Here is a 27236-nt window from a genome sequence, read left to right as displayed (position 1 = left end):
TACTCACAGTAAGTGAATTACACTGTAAATTGTCATAATTATACAGGTGGAGGATGTAGTGAATATGGGATGCCGTCCAGCAGCCAAGGGTTCAAGCCTCTGTGTTGGCGAGAATCCCCACCAGCTTCAGCTGTGCATCTGACCCCTGTTCTGTGCTTCCTGTGGAGGGAGGCAAGAGAAAAGAGAGCCCGGGATCAATTAAGTATGGCATCCATACATGCAATCATAATGATAATGACTGATGATGATGATGATGATGATGATGACAATACAAATGAGATGTATGTGACATTCTAAAAAGAAAATAGGACATTAAAAGATGAATACCGATATAATAATATTAATTTATTTATATAGCACTTTTCAAGCTTAGGTGCAAAGTGCTTTCCAGATTAAAGGATTACAGAATAAAAATTTTAAAAAAAAATCAGAACCTCATGTAAGCCACATCCTGTATGACGTACAAAAAGTAAGAACATGAGCGCATATACTATATATATCAAGCAGCACTCAACCCATACAAAACAGATGGTGGTCCAAGTGCAAAAAAAAAGTTCACTAACTAAAATGCGGATAAAGAAATAAGCTCACATAAAGCAGGTGAAATTTAACTAAAGGAAATATCCCAACATAGTATAAACAAACAAGATGCAAATATAAAAGATGATCTCACATAATGGTCTCATGTAAAACAGATAGAATGCCAAAAAAGAACAAACTCTCAAATTTAAAACAAATAAAAGTGCAGAATGTATGGAAGTGCATGCAAAAATATAGAAATGATATTTAAAATGAGCACGATTAAAATTTGCAATGACAATAACATTAAATAAAACTACATAAAATAGTCAGAGCAATAGTAATAATGCCATAAAATAGTAAAAAGCAAATATAAAAGTGGTGTGATAATGGGAAAGTGTAGGCCATCTTATAAAAGTGAGTATGACATCCTATTTTGCACAGATTTACTGAGATAATTGACAATATCTAGAACAGATATCTTATTTATTCTATGTATCTGCACTGGGAAACACCGGCGCTTCAGAAAGCCTTTCTAACGACTGTTAGGGGGGAAACTGGAACACTTGTGGGGTCCTATTTGACCTCACCATTATGCCCTTAAGAGAGCATCTACTTGAGCTTCTGATCCAACGAGGATTGGATTATAAGGTTCGGGTCTAACGTGGCGGGGCGGGATGAAGGCGCTTTTATGCAGGGGGGGGGAGAAGAGCGCAAAGTAGACGAGGCGGTAAAGGGCCAGGTTGTGGTCTGAGGGGCACCAAGGTGACGCGGATCCAATTACTGGAGTACACACAAGGCCTTTTGTGCATCAGCCCCCTCTGATAAGCAGAAACCCCTCGTATAACCTCGAATACCGCGGTGTTGATGCTACCGGTAGCAAGTACCCCGATAGACTCCCTCACATTCATCACGTCTCAGCCTCCGATGTGCTGCGTGGCCCCTTCCACACTCACCTGCAGCACTAACGAGTGGCGACGGGGGAGGAAAAATTGACGAGCTGCACTTTTCACACCAGTCTGTTGCTTAAACGCACTTGCCAATTTGTTAACTATTTCATGCAACCTATAGGCTTTAAATCATATATTTCTTATGAATTAGTCAAATGGACCGTTTTAAAAATTCATGCTGAAAAATCCATTCCACTTTCGTATTATTAGGCACACTTAGCCGTCTCAGACTCTAAAATTATCGTGTAAATGGACTTGGTGAGTAACAGAGATGGCAGTCGATACTCCACTTGTGCGCTTCCATTGCAGCCGCAGCTAACAGATTAAAGCGTCGGCCGTATCTGTAATTAATTCATACTTTTGCTACCGTTCACTTGTGGGTAATAATTGCTTGATGACCACTTTTTTTCTTTTGGTTTTGTTTTTTTGCTTCAGGGGCCGACATTTTCCCCAAGTGTGGTGTGTACGGTACATATCCTGCACAGACAACCAGCAAATGATCTTCCATGTAAGTGTATCTCAAGCTCAAGTAGACGGTGAATCTGATTCGCGGCACAACTTTGCTAAATTAACGCACCAGCTCGAGCGTTATGATCCAATCTAACCGCTCGGTTAATTTGGCTTAATTCACGCAATTCATCCCTTTGCACACATAGGTAGAGAGTCGTCAATTCAAAATGAGACATTGTGGGAGTGTGTGGCTTGTAGTGTGAAATATTCTTTGCTATAATGTGGGCCCCGTCCCTCTGTTTTTCTCTCTATTCATCTCTCCCTCATTCGTATTGTCCAACAATTCTGTTGATGTCTCTCTCTCGCTCTCTCGTTTTTTTTTTTTTTGGTCTTTTTTCTTTTTCCATTCCCAACACAGGCTGTGTTGGGAGCTCTGTTGGTCCGTGGAGGCAGGCTCCAGCCAACGCTGTGAGGGGCTGAACTTGGTTCTGCTCCGGTTCTGGTGCTGGCTCACTGGCAGGCCCCCAAGGCCCAGGCCCAGCTCCAGGACGGGCGGTGGTGGAACGGACAAAGGAGCTCATTCTCTATGGGGGGTGACGTTGGGGGGGGGGGGTCTGGGCCTGTGCGTTGGGGGGGTGAGGGGCTGGGGTTGGGAGTGGGGGAGGGGGGTAGGAGATGAGGAAAGCAGGGGAAGGAGGGAGCTGGCGAGTCCACTGCCAGGGTCTTATCCTCCCGGCTCAAACACATGCCACCAGCTGCTGCCCCCTTCCTGTGCTTTCATTAAAACAGCCTCCCTCCTGCCCCGCTGGGTAATCCACATGGTTTACTGAATGAGCACGAGGTAAATATGTCTATCCATTTCTCTGCCTCCTCGATGTCTATTTTCCCATCCCTTTTCTTTTCTCTTCACTACTGCCTCTACAACCTTCTCTCTCTCTCGCTCTCTCTTGCTCACTTGCTCCCTCTTTCTTCAGCCTCATGGAGAGTAGTAGTCCATTCTGTGTGTGTGTGCGTGTGTGTGTGTGTGTGTGTGTGTGTGTGTGTGTGTGTGTGTGTACCTGTATGCGTGCCCATGGAGTCTGTCAGAGCCTCAGTGTTTCCAGCGCTCAGCCCAAAGCCAAGGCAAGCATTGCCAGAGGGAGTGCCTGCAATGTAGGGCGCCCAGCAAGCTGGACGCAGGCAGAATATCAACACCGCACGGCAACCACAGCCACTCCTCCCAGCAGCCCACCTGCTGACTTACGTGATCCAAATGTGAGGCAGGGGTGGAAGGAAAGGTGGGAGGTGTATGTGTGTGTGGGGTGGGTGGGTGTTGGAGTTGGGGGGGGGTATCGGCTGCAGGAAATTGCCAGGTAGTTTCCAGACCCACTTCTCCGCGTCGCGCCCAATTAATCAGGGTTGCATCTGTGTTGGATAGACCTCTACCCCCAGGAGGCAGGGGTGGGGGGCAGACTCTTGCATTTGTATGTGTGTATACACGCATGTGTGTGTGTGTGCGCATGTACATCTATGGGCACTTGTTTCTGCACGTGTGCAAAAAAGTACTTGTGCTTATTTGCTCGCCCGACTATGTGTATGTTCTGAGTGCCTGTCGTGCGAGGGAAGGGGCGTTTGTGTATTTGTGAGCTTATCAGTGAAGAGGAGTAAATTGTTGATGCTGGTCAAAACTACAGTCACAGGCAGGTTCTCTCTCTCTCTCGCTCTCTCTCTCTCTCTCTCCCCTTGTTTTTGAGTAGTCGCCCTGTTCCTCCCCAGGTCTGCCTCCCTCCTCCTCTTCCCTGGGCCTCTCAGAGAAGAGGATCATTTTTCAGCACCTGTGTAGCTCAGTGCCCGTATGTTTACTTCCTGAAGCTTCTGGCACACCTGGACCTGTGCTGTCCCTCCCTGTTTGATCTCTGCTCTCCATCCCCCCCCCACCCCCACTCCCTTGAGTGGCTGCTGGTCCACACATATGAATAACAACTTAGAGGGAATCACGTGAGACCATTCTGTGGATGCCTATCTGTGTGTGTGTGTGTGGGGGGGGGGGGGTACCACTGCCCTGCTCTTGGTCACTGAAATGGAGACCATCAGCAAAAAAAAACCCCTAAAAAACAAAACAGCAGCTTCTTCCAGTATGTGGTCCCTTCAGTCAAAGCTACTGGGTCTGATTGGCTGCAGAAAGTCCTCTTGCAGAAAGACAACCAACAGGAATCCCTCTTGCTGCTTCGTGCACCGAGCAGTGCGGCGAATGTGTGGTTTAACTGAGCATAGCCTTACAAGCGGAGGGACTACTTTCTCTCAAACTTACAGTTTTGTCAGTGAACAACTACACATGGTAAACCGACTCTGTCCTTCAACCAGTCCAACCAGTTTCAGTGGGCTCTGAGTCGCTTGGTCATGAGGAACCGGAAGAAGGAAGACATCAGTAACAGTGATCTTTTCATCACTCTTTTCATCTGCTGCGTTTTGACAATAAAACACCGATACACCCTCCCAAAACTTGCATGGATAACATTCAGTAAACACTCAAAGCGGTTATTTCGTATGACGGCTGTCATTAGCAGGAGAGAACCAACAACCCGGGAGTCTGGCTTCACTGGATAAGTCCTGCTGAATGAGCCGTTCACGATGAGAAAACCCGATGACGACTCCAGATAAAATGTCTTTACTCAATGGCAGGCCATATCGTGTATAACTCTGCATGGGTGCAATGTGTGTATTGCACACAGTCTTTTGCGGAGGCCTGGCACGGTGTGGTGCAGTGCAGAGCGGAGAGGAGAGACAGCTGCCCTGACAGATGCCGGGAGGCAGGACCCCACTGGGAAACAGGGGGAGGGAGCTGGCACTCTCTCACCCCAACGGAAACACCATGGGCTGCAAAGGAAGTGGGCAGGGGGACAAACCAGGGTCTCACTGAGCGTGCGTGCACGTGTGCGTGCGTGTGTGTTAGTGATTTGCCTGAAGAGGACCTATGCAGTTGTTCGCGTGTGTTTGCATTTGCTACCAAATACATCTACATATGCAGATGCACATGAATTACACACACACACACACACACACACACATACAGATGATGCAATGTACAACCAACAACAAACTCAGTGCTTTTGTTTCTACTGTGAATTAGTCCACTGATAATCCTGCTTTTGTTTTCAGAAGAACAACCGGTCAGTGACTAAATCTGAAGTCATATGGACATTAACCACACCTGAAATGTATAGACCCCCTAACCTTGTATGCAGTTTGTTTTGCCACACAATTGTTTTACCGATCTTTACAACAAAATAATAGCATGTATATATTTTCGCACATACTAACAAAAAAGACTATTTTCTCTGAAATCTCAAGTACTGGACTCCGATGATATCCCAGAGTAAACAGGTCTGTGAACCAGATCTGTCACTTTTGGACAAACCCCCCCCCCTAAAAAAAAACAATAATAATAAATAACTAAATGACTGTGAATGGAAAATATTGTTCCGAACGGACTATTACAATCTGGCTGGAGAATTCACCAATGACACAACGTACCGCAAATGAAGCAAATCGGTGTATCTTTCTCCCAACACATCTGCGTTTCATTTAATACAGCCGTCGTCTGAGTAAAACGTAATGCACATTCAACATGTTCTTCACTCTTCAATGGACAACCCAAGAACCCAAAATAAGGATAAGCGCCGCTTCAAAACGAAAGAATGAGGTGAGAAATCTATTAAAGGGCTACCACTGCAAATGTCACTTGAAAAATAAGCTTTTAAGACCGCAGTTAAGAGCAAAGGCCGGATACGGTTACTGTACACATGGAGTATGCTGTCGATCACTTTTAATTCTGAGTGAATAATCCACCTTAACTGCTTGAACACAGGGGCAGGGTGTTTGCTCATATTCACCAAAGCCTGTCATCAGAACAAAACATCTAATTTAAGTGCCTGCATTGCAATATTATTTAATTGAACACACTGCATTGGTTTAATGTAAAATGAAATGTAATTTAGGTCATGCTAAACTCGGGTTCAAGGTGGTTAAAGACAGCATATTGAGTCTAATTGGGCTATTATTGTGATTATGAATTTTTTTTTGTTTGTTTGTTTTTTTACATTTCTACATTTTTTTGCGCGGACACCATGTTGGTATGGACCTAGGATGGTAAGAACTGATTGCTCTGACGATAAAACGCATCACATGGCCACTTTGAGAGACAGGAAATCCTTGCTTTTTCCTGTATCAACCTCCTTAGAATTGCCTACTGGGGGTGTCCGGGTAGCGTAGCGGTCTATTCTGTTGCCTACCAACACGGGGGTCGGTGGTTCGAATCCCCATGTTGCCTCCGGCTTGGTCAGGCGTCCCTACAGACACAATTGGCCACATTTGTGGGTGGGAAGCCGGACATGGGTATGTGTCCTGGTCACTGCACTAGCGCCTCCTCTGGTCGGTCGGGGTGCCTGTTCAGGGAGGAGGGGGAACTGGGGGAAATAGCGTGATCCTCCCATGGACTACGTCCCCTTGGCAAAACTTCTCACTGTCAGGTGAAAAGAAGCGGCTGGCGACTCCATGTATCGGAGGACGCATGTGCTAGTCTGCAGCCCTCCCCGGATCAGCAAAAGGGGTGCAGCAGCGACCGTGATGGCTCGAAAGAGTGGGGTAATTGGCTGGATACAATTGGGGAGAAAAAGAATTACCTACTTAATACGGGGCCATCAAGGACACGGGCCCACAAGATGTCGACAACACATAACATGCTAGTATTAGCCGACTAGATTCTCTGGAAGAAAGAAGAAGAAGCTGGGATGTGGTGTTGTACTATAACACTGCCGCCTTCGACCCCCATCACCGTCCCGCATCTATTTTTCACCTTTTTCAAAACCTGAGTAGGCAGAGACGGGCCAAACAATTACTGTTTTAGGGCGTCCGGGTGGCGTGGTGGTCTATTCCGTTGCCTACCAACATGGAAATCACCAGTTAGAATCCCGGTGTTACCCCCAGCTTGGTCGGGCATCCCTACAAACACAATTGGCCATGTTTGCAGGTGGGAAGCCAGATGTGGGTGTGTTTCCTGGTCGCTGCACTAGCGCCTCCTCTGGTCAGTTGGGGCGCCTGTTTGGGGGGGAGGGGGAACTGGGGGGAATAGCGTGATCCTCCCACGCACTACGTCCACCTGGTGAAACTCCTCACTGTCAGGTGAAAAGAAGCGGTTGGGGACTCCACATGTATCGGAGGAGACATGTGGTAGTCTGCAGCCCTCCCCGGATCGGCATAGGGGGTGGAGCAGCGACCAGGACGGCTCAGAAGAGTGGGGTAATTGGCCAAGTACAATTGGGGAGAAAAGGGGGGGGGATCCACACACACAAAAAAAGAAATACTGTTTTTACTTACTATTTCATAAAATGGGAGGTTCCATGTAAACACTGCATAGGAGGTAAACAAAAGTCTGTATTTGTTCTCATCGCACTCAACAGGGGAGAGTACTGAAAAGCATCCAACTCTTCAAAAGTCATGACTCTTTTTATGATTTTACACTACATTTTAAATTTACTGTGCATTTTAGACATTTGTCATTTGCTGCTATGAATTTCAGTGATTACAAATTCTGATCACCACTATGTTAATTATCACGTTCTACTAATCTTTCAGGGCAGAGGTTTGGCATCCTTACCTCGCTTTATCTAAGATCACAAAATCTTTACTTTCTGAGTTTTTTTGTTTTTTTCCTGGTTCCACTGAAACCTCACATGGTAGAATTAAAAGTTGCATTAAATTTTTTTTATTGCAACCTTTATGATCCAATAATGCCAAGATACATTTAATGACATGTCTAGACATGCAAAAAAAATGGATTTTCCTCACATCGTGATTGAACCTGATTTTATGACTAAAATTATGACCTGGTGCTGGACTTCAGTAGGTGGAAATCATCCCCTACACCTAGTTCCATCCTGGGGGGTGAGCGTAGAGACAGTTCGGGACTATAAGTACCTGGGAGTTTAGCTGAACAGCAAGCAGGACCGGGCAGAGAACACCAACGCTGTGAACAAGAAGGGCCAGAGCCATCTCTACTTCCTGCGGGAGCTCCGGTCAGTCAGTGTCTGCAGTACTATGCTGAGGATGTTCTACCAATCTGTGGTGTCCAGTGTAATTTTCTATGCTGCCGTGTGCTGGGGCAGCAGGGTGAAAACAGTGGACATCAACAGAATCAACACGCTCATCACGAAGGCTGGCTCTGTCCTGCGGGTAGAACTTGATTCTGTGACGACTCTCAGAAAGGACAATAACATCATCATCCTTCCGGCAGACAAAGACAGATGCACTGTTTTATTAAACCAGACAGACTATCATGAAAGTTATGACGTTACTCAGCGACATAAATACTTATGAGCCCCTGAAACGAGATCCAGGCAGTGGTTACAAGAAAAAGTTGATAAATTGTCTGAAGCTGTTAGAACAGGACAACGCTATTGACAGGATTTGTACCACAGATTATACCCGGGGGAAGCTACACCTAGTCTGTATGGTTTACCTAAGATACATACACAGGATGTGCCACTGCAGCCTATTGATAGTATGATTAACTCAGTGACCGATAACATCTCTAAGTTTCTTGTACGTATTGTTAACCCGCTGGTAGGCAGTAATAAACATCACATTCAGAATATTATGGATTTTGTGGATAAGGTGAGGGACATCATTAAGGAGGCAGAGGAAACAATGGTCTTGTGTGATGTTACCACCCTTAACACTGACCAAGTGTGTCTGCTCCTGAAGCTGTGTCGTCAGTCCATGTACTTCACATACAGGGGGGCAGTACTATAGGCAGAAGCATGGGTGTGCTATGGGTTCCCCTGTTTCATCTATCGTGACCAACTTGTATATGGAGGAAGTGGAAAAGAGGGCTCTGATGTCCGGGACACCACCTAGCTATTATTTCAGATTTGTGGATGACACCTGGGTTCAAATTCAAATCTCAGGACGTGCCAGATTTCACGACCACATTAACTGAACATCAAGAACACCAGGGAGGATGTGAAAAATTACAGGTTAGCCCTCTTAGACCAAAACTGCAATTGTTGTTGGGGGACCTTTGATTGTTGATGCTTACCAGAAACCAACAAATACTGATCAGTACTGAAGGTCTGACTCTCATCATCCACTGGAGCACGAACTAGGAGACACCAGGACACTGTACCACCAAGCTGACAATGTCTCCACCGACACAGCGGCCGGGGAAGGGGAGAAATCCCACATTAAACAGGCCCTGGTTAAGTGTGGTTAACCTAATTGGGCATTTGTTGAAGCCAGGAAGACGTCCAAACAGTGCACCAGTCAGGAGAAGAGAGAAGATGGACAACAGCTGTTAAAGGGTAAACTAGTGGTGATTCGATATGTGGCGGGAGTGCTGGAAAGAGTTTAGACATGTATTTCCCAGACATCGCATCGCAGTTGCTTTCAAACCCCAAAACATACTGCACCAGAAATTGACCCACCTCAAGGATTGGGTCCCCGGCACAAACAGAGCAATATAGTGTATGCTGTTAAGTGCCAGGAGGATTGCCGTGACTTGTACATCGGGGCAACCAAACAGACGCTGGCCAAGAGGATGGCACAACACAGAAGAGCTAACACATCAGGCCAGGACTCCACAGTCTACACCCATCTACAGGCCAGTGGCCACTCTTTCAAGGATGAGGATGTGCACATCCTTGATAGGGAGGAACGCTGGTTTGAACGGGGAGTCAAAGAGGCCATCTATGTGAAGAGGGAACAACCATCCCTTAACCGGGGGGGGGGGCTAAGAGTCTATCTGTCACCATTTTACCATGCTGTAATCCTCTGTGAATAGTACACACGGCCATTGTAACTCTAATTAATGGTCACGGCAATTTTCATATGAAACCGATCGTTGGTTTCATATGAAACAGTCGCTATGCCACTGTATTGTTTACAAGGGGTGGGGATACCTGCAGTCAGTTTAGACTGAAGAGGTCACTTAGATGAGTGATGAAATGTTTCTCCTACTAAACGTTATGTCCAGATGAACTGATTCAACTTTCTGGGATTGATTCTGGTTTTGGGCTATGACTCTCACCCACTCCATCATGCACTGGTCATACAAAGAGCAACTTAAGCAACAGACTGATACCACCTTGGCGCACCACTAAGCACCACAGGAAATCTTTCCTTCCGGTGGCCATCAAGCTTTTCAACTCATCTACCTCCCATTGGGAGATGGACAGCAGTGACCTGGGTTCTGAGGTGGCGATAGCCTTAGCGTTTGGATTCTGGTACTAGTCATTGGACACTTTACTTTCACCATGGCACTTTCTAATAGTTTTATATTTTAGTTTTAGTCAATTTATTTATTTATGAACGTGATCACTGCACAGATTTGAAATTCTGTGATACAGATATTGTAGTTATTTGTTCTCTATCTAGTTTGATATTGATATTGATATTTTTTTCCCTGTACCTCATACTACAATATTTTGCAAATGTTGTACATCAATTTCCCTCAGGATCAATAAAGTACTATCTTATCTTATCTTATCTTGCATTGTAATAAAGATTTTATGTAGCTTGGACCCTATTCAGCAGCAATACACTTAGAAGCAATGCATAGCACGGTGCTGTGGTCTGGACTAGCTAATGGCTAGCTTGGACTGTTGCTGAGGTGAGCAGAGTATAACACTTTGTAGGCAGCTGGGTGCACTATCACAATCTGACCAATGGAAAACACTGAAGAGATAGTTCATGAAAATACAGACCGTCGCATCAAGCCTCTTATGTGGTACATTAACTATCTTTAATATGAGAAATGTTGGGAATCCAAATACTCTTTAAAGGCTTATTTATCCAACAATTGTTGTCATTTGATCGAGGGACCCTTGTCTAAATGTTATTTTCTCTGTGAAAAAAATCCTCGCTACAACAATAACCGGGGAGTAGTGGTAACCATGTTGTTGTTTTTTTCTTCAGTGTGAGAGGTCAAACTTATATTTGATTTCAAAAACAGCCGCTCGAGCGTGTTTGTTTATATGCATATGTGCTTGCAAACAAACGAATTTGTGCGAGTGTACATATTAGTAAGTCTTCAGTGAGCGTGTGCACTTGCATGTGTTATGGATGCTGCAGGCCTGGTTTGCATGCAATGCGCAGGAGACTAACACTGTATAGCTGCGGGGCCAGCACAGTGGGAAGTGTTGCCATGGTGAGGTAGGCAGTCGGGGCCGGAGAGACCATCCTGACAGTTCGCATGGTCACTGCTTCTGTCCTTGTAATATGTGTCCCAACCATTTTTTACACGTGTGTCTGCGTGACCTAATACGATTGCTTGTCAAAATGAGAGTAACTACTGTAAAGTACTAAAGAAATGAAAATTGATGTGTTTTTGCTACTTGCACAGTGTAAACATGCTGTTTTTCCATAATAACCTGGTGTATATTTACTGCATGTTGCAAGTGTTCCACAAAAAAATAGTCACAACAGTTATAAGCCAGTCTTCTTAATACATTTCTATGACATATATTTATTTGCCCACCCATATAAGAAGTTTCATTGCTAGATAAAGGAAATGTTTGTTACTGTTATTACATTTCAGCTCTCCCATAGTGAAAGAGAGAATACAGAGTATTTCTAAGGCTGCTAATATTGCAGATGATGTTTTTTCTTAGTACTTAAAAAAAGGGGTACTAATCGCAATTTTTACTGCATATCATAATCTTTAAATCTAGATGTTACTTTTTGCCAAATAGGAAAAAAACTGTATTGGAGAATTGTAAAACAATGCACATAACTGTTATATTCTTCAAGCTATCTGATGTTTCACAGTTGATAACTTGGCTTCGACCTCAGTGATAAATTTAGGGGACCCCAGGGGCACATCCCACAGTCCTGCAAAACCTCAACTGCCAATTTAGGTGACATGCCTGCAACCACTCTCTGTTGGTGTCCGTCGCTTTGTCTGTCAGGAAAGGTCCCCGACACCCTCAGCAAACAGCATAAGGGCTATCGCGGTATCGTGCCAACTGTGTGCACATTTCCACTAGCTTCATCCTCCCCTGTTTCTCGGACACGGAGGCTGAGCAGAGCATGATGTCCTCGGAGACTAAGTCCACAGAGAGTAGGACCACAGAGGCAGAGCCCATGGAGAGCAACAATGGACGAGCCCGAGCACAATGTGTCTGTTATGGTCAACCATGTGTGACAGGCCAAGGGATGGAGATCTTTAGAGGTCTATGCTTGTTTTGTTTTGGGGGTTTTTTTCTCCCTCCCGAAAGGGATTTCAAGAAGGGCAGGGTGGTAGTACGAATAGATTGAAACGTTTTGTATTCAAATGGCAGAATTGTCGTATCAGTAATAATTTCACGACTGCATCACATTTAGCAGCATGCATTCCTTTTATTCAGTGTAACTCAATGTAGGTATCTTCATTTCAAAGAGGCCATTGATTTGTTACATTCCTCACAGTATCAAATCTGTTAGCTAAACAGGGAGATGTAATTATGCACTTACTTCATAATGCTTATCATGCTGGAGCAAATATGCTTATCATGCTAGTGCAAATATTATTGAACTGATAAAGACTGTAGCAAATAAAAGTCAAGTCAAATCTATTTGTCTAGCCTTAAATTACAATTAAGTCTAAGAGGGTTTTACAATTACAACTAGAGCAGTGCACTCAAGAGTGCAGATCTCTGCCAGGCGTACGTATCTCCCCTTCTCCGGTGCTCGGACTTGGCCACAAACCATCACAGTTTTCTGCCTATTGGGAGAAGGGAAATACACGCGCACATGGACAGAAAAATCAGTGCTTTTCCTGCCATTGTAAGACTTTAGCACTGCGCCCAAGTCGACTGAATGGGAAATATGGAAAATATTTTTTTTAAAAGTTGTTGATATGCAGAGCTCAAGCTAAAAATCTACCTAACAAAAACGTTTTGCCTGTCAGTCTGTGGATGTGTAGCCACCTAGGCGGATCCTCGCATGAAAGCACAGAATAGAGATCTTATTCTGTGCACAAAAGTGACTCTGACATGAAATGACAGAGCTTATTAAAAGATATAAAATATATTTAACCGTCGCAGTTTTCAAGAAATAAAATGAATCAAGGTCAATGGTTGCTAAAACAATGGTAAGAAAACATAGCTCAGCCATGGGAAATGTTTTCTTACCATTGTTTTATTGTTTTTTTTGTCACTACTGAGATAATTTCCAGCTTTGACTGTGATCTTCAGTGGAGTTTTAACATTGGAGACTATGCTACTTCCAATGGCGGTCGTGTGCACAAGGCGAATTATTTTTGGTTCATCCAGTGCTCCTCCAGTTCTCCTGTGCTGAGACCAGTATTTGCTGGGTTGCGAAACATGACAGACTTCTCGTTTACTTTCAAGACTCATACCCGAATAAATAAAGTTTGGTTCTGACACTATCGCATATGCTGAATATGGAGCTGCCAGGGAAGAGGAAAAGAGGAAGGCCAAAGAGGAGGTTTATGGATGTGGTGAGGGAAGACATGCAGGTGGCTGGTGTGACAGAGGAAGATGCAGAAGACAGAAAGAAATGGAAACGGATGATCCGCTGTGGCGACCCCTAACGGGAGCAGCCGAAAGTAGTAGTAGTAGTAGTAGTAGTAGTAGTAGTAGTAGTAGTAGTAGTAGTAGAGGTTTTGACACTTTCGCAGCCTGATCTGACTCAATCGTAGATGTGAGTAGCGCTTGCGCACAGTTGACTCAGAGCGGACAGCAACGGAAAGCAACGTTGGTCGAGAGAGCTGGAGAGTGAGTGAGGGAGAGCATCGATAGTTAGAACATACGTTTTTCGAAGGTATTTAATCACTGCAACCACAAGAGGTTTTTCATCATACAGTCATAACTCTGCACATAAAAGTTTAGGCTAATACGTCCAGTAGTACACGAGATTAGCCGCAGACAGACACACACATACACATGCCACGGCCAAACATAGTCTTCTCTAGGCTACGACCTGGTGGAGATAATTAGCTACGTTCTGTGCAATATACTATGACTACTACTTTTGGCTGCTCCCCTTAGGGGTCGCCACAGTGGATCAGCCATTTCAATCTCTTCCTGTCTTCTGCATCTTCCTCTGTCACACTGGCCACCTGCATGTCCTCCCTCACCACATCCATAAACCTCCTCTTTGGCCTTCCTCTTTTCCTCTTCCCTGGCAGCTCCATATTCAACATCCTTCTCCCAATTTACCCAGCATCTCTCCTCCACACATGTCCAAGCCATCTCAATCTTGCCTCTCTTGCTTTGTCTCCAAAACTTCCAACTTGAGCATTACATTACATTACAGTAATTTAGCCGACGCTTTTATCCAAAGCGACTTACAATAAGTGCATTTAACGTAGGAAATCAGGAGAACTACTAGTCATCAGAGGTCATAAGTGCATCTAAACAAACATCTAAGAGCAAAACCAGTGCTAAAGTAAAAGTGCAAGAAAGAGATTTTTTTTTAAATGAGTGAATACAATAAGTGCTAAGAACAAGTAACAGGGTAGTAGTTCTTGAAGAGGTGAGTTTTCAACCTGCGCCAAAAGATGGGCAGCGACTCCGCTGTCCTGACATCAGTGGGGAGTTCATTCCACCACTGTGGGGCCAGGACAGAAAAGAGCCGTGACCAGGTCGATCGGCAGCAAGGGCCTCTGAGCGACGGGGCAACCAGGCGTCCTGCGGCAGCAGAGCGAAGTGGTCAGGCGGGGGTGTAGGGCTTGACCATGGAGATAGGAAGGAGCTGTTCCTTTCACTGCCCTGTAGGCTAGCACCAGAGTCTTAAACTGGATGCAAGCAGCTACTGGGAGCCAGTGTAGGGACATGAGAAGGGGGGTTATGTGGGAGAATTTAGGGCGGTTGAACACCATATGAGCTGCAGCTTTCTGAACAAGCTCCAGAGGTCTGATGGCCGACGCTTGGGCGTCAGCAAGGAGGGAGTTGCCATAGTCCAGCCAGGAGATGACCAGAGTCTGAACGAGCACCTGTGCCATCTCGTTGGTGAGGAATGGGTGAATCCTCCTGAAGTTATAGAGGAGAAATCTGCAGGAGCAAGCAACCGATGCAAGGTTTTCAGCAAACAACAGTTGGTCGTCCAGGATCACACCCAGATTCCTCACAGTCCAAGTTGGCGTCACCACGGTGTTGTCAATGGTGATGGCCATGTCTCGGTGTGGGCAACCTTTCCTCGGGAGGAACATCAGCTCTGTCTTGTCCAGATTGAGCTTCGGGGGGTGTGTCGCCATCCACTCCGAGATGTCAGTCAAGCATGCAGCAATGCGTGTCTCTACTTGTGTGTCAGAGGGAGGAAAGGACAAGATCAGCTGGGTGTCATGGGAGTCATGCGGGTGTAACCCAGTGAAGTATTTGGGTTTACAGAATGAATGGTTAAACAAGATAAAATTATTAACTAAAGATTATGGTTAATATGTTCATATGATTTGAGAAGTGATTTAATTTATATTATGCCAGTTGCATTATAGCTGAGCTAATTATTGATTTCAGACGTTTTTACCTTCATAAATAATGAAGGACTTTTATTTTGAAAGCAGGAAATACTTTCCTAGTTGAACATGCATGAGCCGGTTTGAGCTGGTTGAACCAGAGTGTTGCTTGCTGGTGAAATAAACGCGAGTTTATTTCTGTCAACAGAGTTGAGCAGAACGATTGAGAAACGAATTAGAACGTATTGTGTTCAATAGTAAAGTGAAGTATATAAACCACAGAACGCAAGGACGCTGGAAACCTCGGTTTCATCTTTTCTTTTGGTTGTGCCTTGCAGTGTTGTTGTATCAACAGCTCCCCACCTCCAAAAAAAAAAAAAGCATGGTTAGAAGGGAGTTTTAGCCATTGATATTGCAGCGCCAGTTAGTAATTATTTTATTTTAATCGGGTATATCTACTTGTTAGCCTCAATAATTTGGCTTCCTCTCCAAACTCATACCTGCCCTGGCCTTTTGCATTTGGTTGCTATGATGAAGATGTAAAATGCTACATGCTGTATCATTTTCCCCCTGCCAGACAGTAACCATTAAAACGAGCAACTGCAAAAGTGCTCATGAACTGAATATTTGTGGATTAGCTATTGTTTTAAATATACCAGTGACAGAAAGTTTCAATAACAGCTTTTGTTAACAAACAAAAGGGCTATGTTGCATTTCAGTTGGTAGATTGCACTTTACAAATGTACTCATTATCTCCTCTAATCTTACTCCTCCAATCCAAAGTTTGAAGCAGATGTAAATTTGTTGCAGCACTTCAAGCAATTGTCCCTGTTCCTCCTGTATGTGCCAAACACATGGCATCAGAGTAAAAATTGTAATGTGAAGCCGCTCCATTTTTCATACATTTCCTGACTGTTCAATGCACATGATTACATCTAATGAGGTGGAATACATCTCATCTTATTGTTGTACTGAATCCTTATTGGAAGCATAATGGTGTGGTTTGGCAACCTGACTGAACAGGACCACTAACAACTGAGAAGGATAGTAAAAACGGCTTCAAAAATCAGAGGAACAGTACTACCACAGTGTCAGGACATGTACACCACCCATTGCAAAAGGAAGGTCCTAAGTAAATGGAGGACACCATCACCCAGCACGTGGTCTGTTCTCCATCCCTCCCTCAGGACAACACTTACAGAGCATCAGAGCTCAGACCAACTGCCTCAAAGACACTTTTTACCCCCAGGCGGTCAGAATAATACAGTATGCTCCTTACATAACTTCAGTGATTTATTATTTGTAGGATTTCTGATTCTTATTTATTGTTTTTGTTATTATTTATTATTTCCTATAGTTTAAGGGCTGAGAGAGCCAGGGCATATGCATTTCATAGCATTGGAAGGTACATGGTACTTTTTAGGTGTATATGACCATAAAGTGAAACTTGAACTTGAACTTGAATGTTTGCTGTTGATCAATCAATCAATCAATCAATCAATCAATCAATCAATCAATCAATCAATCAATCAATCAAGTTGCATTTTATATAGCGCTTTTTGCGTGCTATGTTCACACTGCTGTATACATTGCACATACATATTTTTTCAACCCAGTACAAATACCAAATGGTACACTGGTGCAACACACTACTGGACACTCAGCTTCCCTCTCTATGGCTCCACGTCCACTGTGACTAAATGTAGAATGTACATTAGATACCATATGTCTAGCAGAGACACCTTTTACAGTGTATGAGGTTCTTTTGTCCCTGTATCATGAGTGTAAAAACCATGTACTGTCTTACTATTTCATGTACAAGTACATGTTCTTGGTCAATAAAGTGGATGAAGGTACAGGCAGGTTATGTAAAAAAGTCTGATTACACATATTCAATATACTAAGTCTAAATAGGAATATACATGCATATAGAAGTGTGTAACGTGGCTCAAGGAAAAATAAAAGCCTATGTATGGGTGAGTATCCCTCCAGCATCATGTATACGCTGCATGTCGTTCCACCTCTGAACCATCCTTACTGTCTTTGACCACTGCCTCCACTAATGATACTGCTATTAATAGACCACAACCCAATGCAACTAGTAGTAGAAGTAGTAGTAACAGCAGTAGTAGTGGCAGTTATAAATCTTAATGCAATCTGGAGTCTTGAACTATATGAAAGTATATAATGAGTCACATTAAGCAATTTTCATACTGTAGTAATAGCCAATTGCTTTGCAATGTGGCCTGTATGCATCCGTTATTAAATTATTAATTATCAAATTATTAAATTATAGGTAACTTTCACAGAAAGTTGAATAAGTTCATCTGGACACAACGTTTATTGAGACAAACGTTTCATCACTCATCTAAGTTGACCTGTTCAGTCTCAACTGACTGCAGGTATCCCCACCCTTATAAATAATACAGTGGCATAACGACCGAAAACAATGCTTGGTTTCATATGCAAATTGCCGTGACCATTAATTAGTTACAATGGCCATTTGTACTATTCTATTCACAGAGGATTTGGGAATGTAAAATGGCGATGGATGTACTCTTAGTCCCCCCCCCCCCCCCCCCGGTTCAGGGATGGTCGTTCCCTCTTCACATAGATGGCCTCTTTGACTCCCCGTTCAAACCAGTGTTCCTCCCTATCAAGGATGTGCACATCCTCATCCTTGAAAGAGCGGCTTCTGACCTGTAGATGGGTGTAGACTATGGAGTCCTGGCCTGACGTGTTAGCTCTTCTGTGTTGTGCCATCCTCTTGGCCAGCATCTATTTGGTTTCCCCGATGTACAAGTCACAGCAATCCTCCTGGCACTTAACAACATACACTTTAAAGCCCTGTTTGTGCTTTAACAGCGTGCCATCATGTAAAAAAATGTCTAAATAAAACCTATGAGAAATCATAGTTCCATTATCATCATTAGATTTATTATGAACATATGAACTGTCACAGCCTCTCGCCCTTGACATCAAAGCAATCGCCCTTGACACCTGCTACACCAGCTGACACCTGCTATGCCAGCTGACACCTGCTACACCAGCTGACACCTGCTGACCCCCCCTTCACCCCGGCAATCGCCCTCACCCTTAAAAGGCCTCCACTATGGACCAGTCTTCGCTGGAACGTCACCTTTCATGGACTTCTGCCTGCCTACCTGCCACTGAGCCAACTCCTGCTCTACCCCTGAGATTGGCTACTTCAATAAAGACTTGATTCTTCCCTTACCTGGTTGTCCCGTCTGCTTTTGGGTTCTTTCCTGATACGTGACAGTACGTTCCAGCCACTATGGACCCAGCAGACTATTCCACCACAGACCTGGCCACGGTCTGCCAGGCTGTAGCCAACCAGGAATCGGTCCTCGGCCAGCACATCCAGGTGCTACAGGGGATGGCTGACGCCCTCCGTGGGCTCAGCTCAAAGATCTCCGGAATCCAGACCCAACTTAGTGCCTCCGCTAGCCCGGGATCCGCCCCTCCAGCTCCGCCACCCCCAGCGCCACCAACTTCGGCTAAGGAACCATGGGTTGCCCCGCCCGATAAGTATGATGGAGATTTTGGACTTTGTCGCCCTTTTTTGATGCAGTGTGAGATTGTGTTTAACCAGCAGCCCCAGTCATATTCCACGGATGGAGCCAAAGTTGCTTACATCATGGGTCTTCTCCGGGGAAGTGCCCTGGATTGGGCTACAGCGATGTGGGAGATGCGGGCCTCAACTTCCACATCCTACGCTGAGTTCACCACTGCTTTTCGCCAGGTTTTTGATCATCCCGTGCGGGGAAAGGATGCGTCAAAAAGACTGATCTCTCTCCACCAGGGTTCCCGCAGCGTCGCTGACTACTCAGTTGAGTTCCGTACGCTATCAGCGGAGAGTGGATAGAACAACGAGTCCCTCCAGGCCGGCTTTTCCAACGGGCTGAGCGAATCCATAAAGGATGAATTGGTTTCCTACCCCGAGCCTGGAGGGTTGGAGGAATTGGTTACCCTGGCCATTCGTGTGGACAACCGTCTCCGGGAACGGAGGCGAGAGAGGACGCGCCACTTTCCTGGTCACAACAACTCACCACGGGCCACACCTCCAAACCCTGGGGGCTGAGCTCGCTCGACTGAGGTTGCCGTCCTCCGAGAAAGCCCGAGGCATGACTCTTCCCCAGCTTCAGAGCCGATGCAACTCGGCCGCTTCCGGCTCAACCCGGAGGAGCGTCAACGCCGCATCACCGAGAACAGCTGCTTGTATTGTGGTCAGCCTGGTCACTTTCTCGCCTCCTGCCCTCACCGTTCCGTCAAACTAGCAGGCTCATGAGGGAGGGGGAGGATCCTCGTGAGCCCAACTGTCTGCCCTCTGTCTCCTCGTCCACGTACCCAGTTGCAAGCTACCATCAGTTTTGAAGGTCAGTCCACTAAACTTTTGGCTTTAATTTACTCTGGAGCTGATGAAAGCTTTTTGGATGCAAGTGTTGTGAAGCAGCTAGGTCTTGCCACTGTGAGTCTGGACCAGCCTCTTGAAGCTAATGCCCTGGATGGACGTCTCCTGGCCCAGATAACCTCTAAGATCGAGCCTGTGCGCCTCCTGTTGTCGGGAAACCATCAAGAGGAGTTAAGTTTTTTCGTTATCAATTCTCCCTTTGTTCCCATTATACTTGGTCATCCCTGGCTGGTTAAGCATAGTCCCCATATTGATTGGTCATCGGCCAGAATTTCAAGTTGGAGTCCCGTCTGTCATGCCATATGCCTCCAGTCTGCTCTGCCTCAGTCTGTCCCCTGTCAGGTGTCAAGCTCTGAGACCTCTGACCTGTCACTTGTGCCTCCAGAGTACCATGACCTCCAAGCCGTGTTCAACAAGCAGCAAGCTCTCTCCCTGCCTCCTCATCGCCCCTATGATTGCGCTATTGACCTGCTGCCAGGCGCTCCCCTCCCCAGCAGTCGTCTATATAGCCTCTCCAAGCCTGAGCGGGAGTCCATGGAGAGGTACATCAAGGACTCCTTGGCTGCTGGTCTTATTCGCCCGTCATCATCACCCCTTGGTGCGGGGTTCTTTTTTGTGGCCAAGAAGGACAAGACCCTCCGGCCGTGTATTGACTATAGAGGCCTCAATAACATCACAGTCAAGAATAAGTACCCTCTGCCCCTCATGACTTCCGCTTTTGATTCTCTCCAGGGAGCCACAGTGTTCACTAAACTAGACCTCCACAATGCTTACCACCTGGTCCGGGTTCGAGACGGAGATGAATGGAAGACTGCCTTCAACACCCCCCTGGAGCATTTTGAATATCTGGTGATGCCGTTTGGTCTCACTAATGCCCCAGCTGTCTTCCAGAGTCTGGTCAATGACGTCCTACGTGACATGTTGGATCGTTTCGTTTTTGTTTACCTGGATGATATCCTGATTTTTTCCAGAGACCTGTCAGAGCATGTCATGCACGTCCGCCAAGTCCTTCAACGGCTTCTGGAGAACCGCCTTTTCGTAAAAGCAGAGAAGTGCGAATTCCATGCCCCTTCAGTCACCTTCCTGGGCTACATCGTGGCCGATGGGCAGGTTAGAATGGACCCCGCCAAGGTCAGAGTGGTTCTTGAGTGGCCAAGCCCGACCAGCCGTAAGCAGCTTCAGAGGTTCCTCGGGTTTGCCAACTTCTACAGACGGTTCATCCGCAACTACAGCTGTGTTGCGGCCCCACTAACCGCTCTTACCTCCACCTCCAGACCGTTCCTGTGGACCCCTGTAGCAGAGGCAGCTTTCCAAGCCCTCAAGCACCGCTTCACCACAGCTCCTATCCTCATCCAGCCAGACCCAACCAAGCAGTTCATTGTAGAAGTGGACGCCTCTGAGATTGGGGTGGGGGCGGTCCTTTCTCAGCGCTCCAGTGAGGATGGCAAGACACACCCCTGTGCCTTCCTGTCTCGCCGTCTCTCCCCAGCTGAAAGGAACTATGATGTGGGGAATCGTGAGCTCCTGGCGGTGAAATTGGCACTGGAGGAATGGCGACATTTTCTGGAGGGGTCTGAGCTTCCTTTTATAGTGTGGACTGACCATAGGAACCTGGAATACATCCAGTCAGCAAAGCGACTCACCGCGCGCCAAGCCAGGTGGGCGCTCTTTTTTGGTTGTTTTAATTTTTCTTTGACGTACAGACCTGGCTCCAGGAATGCCAAGCCCGATGCTCTGTCTCGTGTGCATGGGGAGGAGTCTGAGCCCAAGCTCCAACCTGACACCATCGTTCCCTCTACCTGTGTGGTTGCGGCTGCAGCTGTCACCTGGAACATTGAAAGGGAGGTCATGGCAGCACAACAGACTCAGCCTGACCCAGGTAACGGTCCCCCCGGGCGCTTGTTTGTTCCAGACGCTGTTAGATCTAGCGTGTTGCAGTGGGCTCACTCTTCCAAACTTACCTGCCATCCTGGAGTAACCCGTACCCTAGCCTTCCTCCGCAGGCGGTTCTGGTGGCCTTCCATGACGGAGGATACTGGGTCTTTTGTTTCTGCCTGTCCTGTTTATGTCCAGAATAAGCCCTCCACTCGGGCCAGTGCTGGTCTGCTGCGCCCCCTGCCTGTTCCACACCATCCCTGGTCGCATCTGTCCTTGGATTTCGTCTCTGGTCTGCCTGTCTCCGACGGTAACACCATTGTACTGACTGTTGTTGATCGCTTCAGTAAATTTGCTCACTTTTTGCCCTTGTCTAAACTGCCTTCGGCCCGAGAGACTGCGGATCTGCTGGTCAGGGAGGTTTTCTGGGTCCACGGTCTTCCCCGTGATATAGTTTCTGACCGTGGCCCCCAGTTCACTTCTGCTGTCTGGAAGGCTTTCTGCTCTGCCATCGGTGCCACCGTCAGCCTGTCATCGGGGTTCCATCCTCAGACCAACGGCCAGGCCGAGAGGGCCAACCAGGCATTGGAGACTGTCCTCCGCTGTCTGGTGTCTGCCAACCCATCCTCTTGGTCCTCACAACTTCCCTGGGTAGAATATGCCCATAACACCTTGCCATCGTCTGCTACTGGGTTGTCCCCTTTTCAATGCCTTTACGGCTATCAGCCCCCCCTTTTTCCTTCTCAAGAGGTAGACATTCCGGTTCCGTCTGTCCAGGCCCATGTCCGTCGGTGCCGTCGGACCTGGCGGCGAGCCCGTGCTGCACTGCTCAGGGCCTCCGGCCGTTACCAGCGCTTGGCGGATCATCATCGCACCCCTGCTCCGGACTACTCCCCCGGTGACCAGGTATGGCTCTCTACCAAGGATCTACCCTTGAGATCGGACGCTAAAAAACCGTCCCCCAGGTATATTGGTCCCTTTCCCATTGTCAAAGTCATTAACCCCTCTGTGGTCCGTCTGAAGCTGCCCCGCACTCTCCGGGTTCACCCTTCCTTCCATGTGTCCTGCCTCAAACCTGTCTCTACCAGCCCTCTAGTTCCTCCAGCCCCCCCACCCCCACCTCCTCGTATGATCAACGATCATCCGGCTTACACCGTTCGTCGTCTCCTGGACTCTCGTCGCCGCGGTCGCGGCCTGCAGTATCTCGTGAACTGGGAGGGATATGGCCCGGAGGAGAGGTGTTGGGCTCCTCGTCACCTTGTCCTGGACGCGAACCTCATCCGGGATTTCCATAGGACGTACCCTGACGGGCCTGGTAGGTCGCCCGGTGGCGCCCCTCGGAGGGGGGATACTGTCACAGCCTCTCGCCCCTGACATCAAAGCGATCGCCCTTGACACCTGCTACACCAGCTGACACCTGCTACGCCAGCTGACACCTGCTGACCCCCCCTTCACCCCGGCAATCGCCCTCACCCTTAAAAGGCCTCCACTATGGACCAGTCTTCGCTGGAACGTCGCCTTTCATGGACTTCTGCCTGCCTGCCTGCCTACCTGCCACTGAGCCAACTCCTGCTCTACCCCTGAGATCGGCTACTTCAATAAAGACTTGATTCTTCCCTTACCTGGTTGTCCCGTCTGCTTTTGGGTTCTTTCCTGATACGTGACATGAACAAGATAATTTTATTTTTTTTATCATTCTGTCCATCCACAAAATTAACTCCGGTTGACACATGGCATGTGTTTTACCCGACAACTTTCCAAAGGATCCCAGCCCGAGTCGGGATAACTGGATCTCTCTGTTTCGCTAATTCCTGGAGAATGAAGGTGAAGTGTTGCGGTGATGTGAGGAGTTTAAACAGCTGGCTAGCAACCAAGTCACACATCTTCTCATGTGGAAAAGTCAAAAAGCTATGATCTCTACCCCAGGTTGCAGACACTTATTCTCTATGGGAATAGACGAGCTCCATCAGTGGCAGGACCCAGCAAGAGAAAACTCTCCGGTTTGAAACTGAGGCAACTTTATCCCAGGTTTATGAGAAAATATCACTTGCGTGACTTATGTTAAGATGTTAGCAATAATGCAGGTCGTGCAGTTTTCTCTAAGGACTTTGATGATAGACTAATTTTTTTAGGTTGCTTTTATTTAATGCATTTGGTTTTGATGCGTCAAGAGCCATTTCTGTATTGTGGATCAGGAGAATCTTAAGGTAACGAATGGGCAACCTTCTCAGGCAAGATGGAGACATTCTCTATGGAAAGAAAAAAGGCACAAACATTATTCTTGTTTATTATAGTAAACCCTCCTAAGGCGTGACTCGTTTGATATGCTGTCACCCATTTTGGCCTTGTTATTTTTCTAGTGTTTGCAAAGACCTCGCTAGTGAGAAACGTTTTTAACTCCATGTGCGTATTTCTATGGAAGGATGCACCTCCCAGCATTCTGACAACATGGCAGACTGCTGCGATGCAGCTGCTTATTTTTTAGTGAGTTCAATTGTTGAGGAGGTGTGGGTAACCAGTGAGTGGAAAAAAAGCACATTTGTCAAACAAGGAATAAAAAGAAAAAGTCAGACAGAGATGGCCTCTTGCGTCCCTGGAGGCCCGGGGCCCTGGGTCAGTTGCCACTTTGCCCATTCAGTGATCCATCCTGCAGCTGCAGAAGCCGATGTAGCCTAATGGCCTGGAAAATGTTCAGCAATTGTAGTAGTAGTAGTATACATACAAAAGCTAGGAGTAAGGTCATAGCTCTGAGATGACTGATTTCAGAGTTTAAATCCTGATAGTTATTGATAAGACTATATTAGGGGTCACTAAAAGGCGGACCGTGGTCCGGGTCCGGACCCAGAAGCTGTCCAATCCGAACCGAATCCAAAATGAGAAATTATCGAGAATTACTACTGTAACGAGAGCTTTACTATTTTAACCTGCTCAGCTATTCTAGCATTTAAGGTACTGGTTTATCATCTCACGTGATGCTATTAGCCAATCAAATCTGCTGTATATGGATAGAAATATAAAAGTAGGCATATAGGTATGTGGATGCATCGAATCCATCTTATTAAGATTTTCCTCAGTTCATCAAATTGAACTTGCCCCATATATACATACATACATACATACATACATACATACATACATACATACATACATACATACATACATACATACATACATACATACATACATACATACATACATATTCTCCCCGTGTCTGTGCGGGTTTCCTCCAGGTGCTCCGGTTTCCTCCCACAGTCCAAAGACATGTAGGTCAGGTGACTTGGGCATACTAAACTGTCCCTAGGTGTGAATGTGTCAGAATGTGATGAACTGGCAGCCTGTCCAGGGTGTCTCCCCGCCTACCGCCCAATGACTGCTGGGATAGGTTCCAGCATCCCGTGACCCCGATAGGGATAAGCAGCTTGGCTAATGGATGGACGATATATATATATATATATATATATATATATATATATATATATATATATATATATATATATATATATATATATATATATATACGAGAGAGAGAGAGAGAGAGAGAGAGAGAGAGAGAGAGAGAGAGAGAGAGAGAGAGATATTCTGCCCCTCATTTGTTGAGCACTTTTATCAACACCATTGACGGTTTCTGAAAAAAACAAAAACAAAATGCTATATACTTGGCTTGAAGTGAAGTTTGTGCGGAAAAGACATTCAAAAACTTCCCGTATCAATCTCACCAAGCTCAGTGCATTTATCTTAGACTGGAAGACATAAATGGCACGGTAGAAGCCAAATTATAGCCTAAGTTACCGAGAGCTCAGTTCGCTCAGGTTTAACATTATCAAGGGATATTTCATTCTTCACAAGTTTATAGTAGGTAATTTGTGAAGGAATTTTTACTTGACAAATTTCAAACAGCAAATTTGCATGGAATGAAAATTACTGATGACTTCTGCAATTACAAATTACTGGAATTTTGTCCCACAAAATCCTACCAAAAATGCCTTGAAATGACCGATCGCCGTCCTGGATTGGGCCAAAAAAAAAAAAATCGGCTTCCAGGCACGCTAAAAGAAACCAAATGGCTCACTGAATCTAAGTTTTTTTATAACTAAATTTCATTCAACAATCTACACATATGTATGATGGTACAGTATTACAGATTCAAAATTTTCTTTTAAGACAATATCCCTCATTATCCCCCCCCCAGCCCCCAGCAATCCCCTCAAGATAGTGATACACAAAACAGCTAAATAACAATAATAGTAATTGTATAAATCAAATAAATACAGATAACAAAACAATTGTACAACTAAAAAAAGAGGAATGGGCAACATGTCAACCTAACCTTAAGCACTGCCTGCACCCTACAAGGTCACAGTCCAAGATGTATATACCCGTACACTGTTACATCTGCATACGTATTTGCCCACTTATACATGCACTTAATGTACCTACCAGTGGCGGCTGCTGACCAAAATTCTTGGTGACACAGCCACCCAACCAACCCCCCCTATTATATTTTTAAAACATCCCTCACTCTTTTCAAATGAGCAGCCAGAACATAATCATAGCGGGGAAAACACTTCTACCGTCTCTCTGTAGTTTCCTTTATTATCGGACTTTTCACTCTCATCATGCCCCCTAAATGCCTGCTCCTGACGACCCAGTGATGACACCGAATCAATCAACCTTTTCATTATGTCGCGGGTTTACCGGACCGTGTCGTTATGCTTCGCCATCTGGAGACGCTTGCCTTCATCAATCAGAGTATCAATCCTCACATTTCCCAACGTACTCCTTTGATTTTCCATGAAGCTTAACAGATCTGTCAAAATTTCGTAGATCCTCAAATCCATTTTCATCTCTTGCAAACATTGAAGAACACCCATCTCCTGCAGCAGCACACTTAAACATCACGCAAGGCCAGCAGTACAAACGGTTTGTTAGCACACTCCACGTTGTCATGTCTAGAACACTTAAAACTCCGACTTAGTGAGCCCACCCACTCTCTGCACCAGCTTGATGGGGAGCTTTCGTCTCCCCTGTGCCTTCACTCCTGGTTTTTCCTCATCGGACATAGGAGAAAGTGTGAAAAGATTCCCGTAGGATCCGGTCCACGATGTTTGCATCCATCATAATTCAATTTTTCCATTCCATTATCCTGCAAAAATTGCGAAAGACGGAACAGGAGCTAAGCTAGCTAAGCTAGTTAGAACAACTAACGTTAGCCTACAGTACAGGGCTACCACACGAGGTCAAGATCAAAAATGCAAATATAAAGATGAACAATAAAGTTGAAAAATAAAGATCTTAACAGATTTCATATTTAAATAAAATCCGCTCCTCATTAGTCGAGCACTCAACGGTTTCGATAAAAAACACTATATATACACACACAACAAAAACTACTATAGTAATCACTTATTTATTTTAGGCTAATCTCTTTTTCTTATCTTTCTTATCTTTCACAGCGCTTCGAATACCAAAAAGTATGACGATTGGAGAACAACTTAAGAAGCCAATGGGTCCTGACATGACAGATGACTACTTCCGCTTACCAGTTTTCTGTTTCCGGTTGAGTGCCTCCGCCGGCCATGCC

The 27236-nt window shown here is 45.8% G+C and overlaps 1 long non-coding RNA gene across 1 annotated transcript; it reads left to right on the top strand.

Annotated features, from left to right (window-relative positions):
- The first annotated feature begins 145 nt into the window (after positions 1-145).
- Positions 146-27182, top strand: LOC130116542 (uncharacterized). The gene is made up of 3 exons (XR_008810584.1): positions 146-202; positions 1905-1977; positions 27109-27182. It is a non-coding gene; the product is annotated as an uncharacterized LOC130116542 (long non-coding RNA).
- The last annotated feature ends 54 nt before the right edge of the window (positions 27183-27236 follow it).

Source organism: Lampris incognitus, chromosome 8, assembly GCF_029633865.1.
Source record: "Lampris incognitus isolate fLamInc1 chromosome 8, fLamInc1.hap2, whole genome shotgun sequence".
Lineage (NCBI taxonomy): Eukaryota > Metazoa > Chordata > Actinopteri > Lampriformes > Lampridae > Lampris > Lampris incognitus.
Note: the sequence above shows the minus strand (reverse complement) of the source record. Positions and strands in the feature narration are given on the sequence as shown.